The following is a 5,925-nucleotide window of genomic DNA, read 5'->3' on the forward strand; positions in this document are numbered from 1 at the left end:
TTTTAAGTCGTTAATGAATTTGAAAATATGTGGATAGCTAGAATAAAAATATGAATTAAATTTCGAATGAAAAGCTTCACATGCATTTGTTGGCCTTTGTATACTATTTGACCAAACAAGAGGAGGGAATTAAAATAAGATTCTAGGCCATAAGATCAAATACAAACACACAACTCACCATTTCAGGATCTAAAAAAGGAAATCCAAAAAAGCTCTTTAAAAATTTACCAATTTTTGTATTTGTTTTGAAAACATTAGTTAAACCAATAGCTTGAACTTTTCACCACCTATAGCCATTACGTATTGATTAATTATTAAAGTAAAATTTATTTTCCGTGACATTTGTACTAGTTTATAGTATTAAGTCTAACCAGGGGTTGGGCTAAGTAAAAGTGACAACTTTTTGAATAGCTGTACATGTATTGAAATTTCAAAGTCAGTAAATACAGTTTCTGGTGAAAATTTAATAGTGATATTATTTTGTCTGTCATTGACTAGGTGAAAATTTTCATTTTCAGCTGTAAGTACAGGGTGCTCTTGTTATACGCTGTGTACATCTTCTATATTTATTTGAATTGTTGGTAGGATTGATCTACGAGTTATTTAAATGTTTTTCCGAACCACCCCACCATCCCATAAATAGTAAAGTTTATTTTATACAGTACATACAGTTTATGTACTATCGATTTAAGTGACACAGTATTATCGATTTTAGTGATTTCAGTAGATAATATCGATAATAATTGTATTGCTGACGTAAGTTAGGTACCGGTTAAATTTACTACCTGTAAAATATACCGTTTTTGGGACGCAAGAAACAATATGTAACCAAAAACAATACTGCCCATATCTTTATCAGTTTATATATAATTCAATAACATTACACAACTTATAAGTTATATGTTTTGTTAAAATTCCACTAAAACGTGAATATATTACAAAAATAATTAACATTTTATAAAAACAATTTCAGCCTATCACGGAAATTTTAGTGAGTGTTTTGCATATTATGTAACAATATGTAAACTGAATTAGTATAATAGGGTAATTTATTAATTGTACAAAAAAAATATAATTGCAATAGAATTATTATAACATGTAAACTTATCTACTTTGATCAATGGTGAGTATCAGTGAAGTTTAGATTACTTTAAAGTATCATTCTATTAGTTTTTATTTTATACTTATGTTTGAAACAATTTATCACTATCATAAAAATAAAATTTCTATGCCAAACACTCATAACCGGCCCATAATTTGAGCAGCTTACCGAGTTTTTCCCTGACGGCAATTTTCAATATGAAGTGGGAAATTACCTATATTTTCGTTATTAATAGGTCAGCAGTGGTGGCGTTCCGTAGTATAATGCATAGGTATGTATCGATAAATTACGACCATACAATTTATATATTCTTCAAACATCGGCGCACCGGATACCTGTTAATGGCGGCAATGATGAAGATCGGCGGCTCTTACAAATAAAATATCGATTAGGTAATATAATCATATTACATACGCAAACTCACCTCGAATCGCCTTCAAACGATCGCATGCGGAAAATATCGGCACAAGGGAGCTCACGGAATAAAATATTGGTGAAAGTTTAAAATAAGAGCGACGATTTTAACGCCCGCTCTAAGGCTTACGGGGCATTACACACGGTGTTTAATTGTACAGCAGCACGCACGTGATATGATCGGCACAACAAACAATGGTGCAACGACGCGACGTAACTTTTTGGTTTACGATCAAGTCGATTTTGATTTTTGGTTTTTGGTGTACCGCTAAAAAAGTATAAATTATCACTGAATGTTTCTATTAGGTAACATTTTCAAAATACTTTTATTATTTATAGGCATAAGAAGTTTTCTTCTAAGGTTCATTTAAATTAATATCGATAAAAAAAATTTTGCTTGGTAAAATACTTGAAAATTTAATGCATGGTTCCTCATAAGTTGTTGTTAGTGGAAATTAAAATACAAAATGTGCGTAAATGTACAATAATATTTTATGATCGTCTAATGTTAGAATTTTGACATAAATCGTTAAAATCACGAAGATTTACAAATTATTTTGAGTTATAAATCCATAAAAATGTATCTTTTTATGTCTAAAATTTGAAAATTGAACACTAGATACATCATATTTTTTTTTAATTTTGATTTTATTGTTCTGTTAATTTTTAGCAATTTATGTGGTGTAATAATGTACCCTTCATATTTATGTGTACATTTTGTAAAGAACTATATTACTTTACAATTATAAACATGTTATGTTGATTTGGGGGATGATGATTATTGGTTAGGAATGGTGAAGAGGAGATAACCTTCACAACTAATCTTCGAATAAGAAAAATTATTTTAAGAGCGGCTGTATAAAAAGTTTCTTCATGTCTCGTAAAAAAAAAAACGGACTCCTAGTGTCAAGATGATTTCTCTACTGATTCGCAGAAATCCATACGGTCGGCCGACGGAAAAAAAAAACGTACGACAATAATATGTATTATAGTTACCTATCTTTGCGATCTATTGTTATACTGCTTTATATATTATTAGTGTTACCGTCGTTAGTTGTATACTTGTATATTTGAATAGACTACCGTAGACATTCGTTCGGGTACCTACCCTACGGTAATACCCAACACAATTGATATAATAAATCTACCGAACTCGACACTATTCACTGTGGTGGTAGTGAAATCTACATGTGCGGTCGTATGTCATCCCTAGACCCAAATAAATCACAAAGGTAACATAAAAACATTTTTAAATCCTGTGTTGTCCAATATCTATACCTACATGTTGTGGACCGTTATACATTATCTATATTATTATAACCAGTGATGATCACGTTGTGATCAACATCCGGAATACCATTTGTATCGCAAAATGATAGAAATATATTATCGAACAAATACAGGTAATACATTCATTGAATAATTTATCAAACATTTTGATGAAAACAAAAAAATTATATAAAATGATCGAACATTATAGCCTATAGGTAATAGGAACGTTGAGATACCTAAGAATAATAATTAAAAAGGGAAACGTAGGTAACTGTTCCGCTGATCTATAGGAATTTAATAATAATAAATAACAAATTTAATTCTCTTTTAAGTTATAAGTTTATTTAGTTATTAGTTCATTTAACTATATAAATTGTACGAATTCATACACAAATTAAAGTTAAAATTATAATATCGTTTAAATATCATCTAAATAAATATACAATAAACACGATCCTATGAATTTATAGTTTTCGGTAGGTAATTTTAAATAAATATAGATAGGCATTGCTTAAAACAAGGATTGTCATATTTTGATGTCGGTAAGGTATACTTTTTCCTCCCTATTTGGACATAAACATGTTTGGCCCTTATACAATTATAGTATAATAAGTAAGTATTTTAAAAATTGTATTACTAATAAAAACGATTCTTGTACTTCAATTAATATAGTAGATAGTTGTAAATTAATGAATAAATGAAAATAAAACAGTATTAAAATTATTTAATAGTCACGATGTGTTAACTTAAAATAATTCAATATATAAATCTATTGTAACACGGGTACCTAACAGTAATAAATGTCCCAATACACAAAACGGATTACCTTTTTTAGTGTAGCAAACTTCGGTCGATACTTGTAATAAATATATTATTTTCTTATGGGTATATTATTTAGATTAGGCTTATAAAATGTGTTAATTAATGTGGTTAATCCATTTTCCACTGCAGTCAAGGAAATTTTTATAGTATAGGTATCCTATACAATTTAATCAAAGCGGCACATGCAGTTTAAGCACGAATATATAGACCCTTAAAACCGGTCCACGTGTTCTAGATTTCCGACAGTTCAATATTGGCGTCAAGTTGTCGAACACCTGCTGCCAAATCGACATACCTACGACACAAATGAAATTGGTCGCCGCCGCCGCAGCAAACGCTTCATGCAAACCATATGTAGGAATTTCAATCCAAAAACACCGTACATATAAACGATTTTGCACGGTCCACTGGCACAGATATTACCTACCTACATGTACCCATAATAGAAACACGAAAAATACGGTCTTTAACAGCGACACTTCAGGGTTGTTGTTGAGTACCTATATTATGTTACCACTGTCATCCAGTATTATTTTTCCTAGTTACACGTGTTCTAAATAAAATATTTGGATAATATTGGACATATTATCCAAAAGAATTAAAGACATAGAAATATTATTTTGGTGTTTTGAGATCATAAGTGAATACATGAAAATTAATAAATATTAATGCAATAATAGGCATATTACAAAATGCGTTGGTAGAAATAAATCATAATACCTATAAGATTATAGCTCATGCCCTATACATTATAATTATAGCCAACAGGTAATAGATAATTGAGACTGGTGAAAGGAAACCATTCTTTAGGAAATATTTTATTTCCATTTACCTATTCATTGAAGGAGATGTGTGTATACTTATTTACTTACTATACTTATTTATTCGTTTATATGGTGATAAACGAAGCGTTAGAAATTAAAATCCCATTTTTATCGTTTATTCGTAATTTTTCGGTGGTTTTTCCCGTAGCATTAAATAACTATTGAGAAAATCGGAAAATTACCTCTTTAAAGTACCATCTTGATCCAGTTTGCTAAAAGATAAGGTACTATATGTTGAAATCGAAGCACTCCTTCTGGTAGAAATTTCGTATACAGGATATAAAAAGAAAAAAAACACCATTGTAAAACCAATAGCTTCCTAGCTCCGCTCAGAATCTAATATTATGTGTTAATTATATCTGACTAAGCTACAGATACCAACATTTATTCTATGCAATCCTTGTACACTTTTTTTTTTCCATAAAAGTATAGACTTAGTTCACAACGCACTTTCCGCCTTTCTTTAAAAGCAACGTTCGTAATTCTGACGTTAAGTTTAATAATAAAAGTCACTTGGTAAAAAAAATTTTTTTTTGTTTTCAATTTAAAAATGTTTATTTCTTAGTATCTTATATTATTAGGTACATAATGTATCAAATAACACAGAAAAATCCAGAAAGGCACATGCCCATGTGGAAGCGCTTTGATTAATATATTTTTAGTTTAATCATTAATTTAATTACAAAACAAATTACATTAGTTATACAATTCGTTCCAATTAGTGTGAATTCTTGGGAATGGGTCACCATGACAGATAAAATTCTTAGCCGGGTCCGTTCTGTCACCATTCCATTGTAGTGTAATTAGACCATAAGAATACCGGGCATACTTGACGCATGCGATACTAAATTACTATGGTCTAATGTATTTTTACACTAAAACGAAATTAATCATTTAAAATTCCTATCTTCTAAATTCTAATTAACGTCGCGATTCCATGGGTGTGTCACCTATTGATTACAATGGCTTTCTAGATTCTAGAGCTCTAGACAGATATACATATAATATGTTATACCATTATTTTTCTTACATTGAATTGTTTCAAAAAAAATAACTAAAATCGTTATTTTACATTTAAATATCCAATTTGGCAAAATTAACAATAATTGAGTATATCTATAAAAAAATTTGAGCTAACGTATTTTTGTGATTTTTAGTTAAGTAAAAGTTATGAGCTTAAGCGCAACTAGGGGGGGGGGGCTGGAGGGCTTAGCCCCCCAAAACTTGTAATAGCCCACCCAAAAAATATTTAGTTATTTCCTAAAATTTTAACGAGCTTTTTAATATTTAACTAAAATTCTTTTTTTTTTTTGGAAAAAATGTAATTACTTTATTTTTATTTTAAGTTCATAATATTATTTTATATGCCTATGATTAATTTGGTAATTTGGTACTTTGGGATGATATCAAAAAATTTTGTTTCTGCCGCAGAACAGTCCAACAATTATTTAAGCGATGATGATTCGGATGAAAAAGAATATTGGAAATTAA

Source organism: Acyrthosiphon pisum, chromosome X, assembly GCF_005508785.2.
Source record: "Acyrthosiphon pisum isolate AL4f chromosome X, pea_aphid_22Mar2018_4r6ur, whole genome shotgun sequence".
Taxonomy (NCBI): domain Eukaryota; kingdom Metazoa; phylum Arthropoda; class Insecta; order Hemiptera; family Aphididae; genus Acyrthosiphon; species Acyrthosiphon pisum.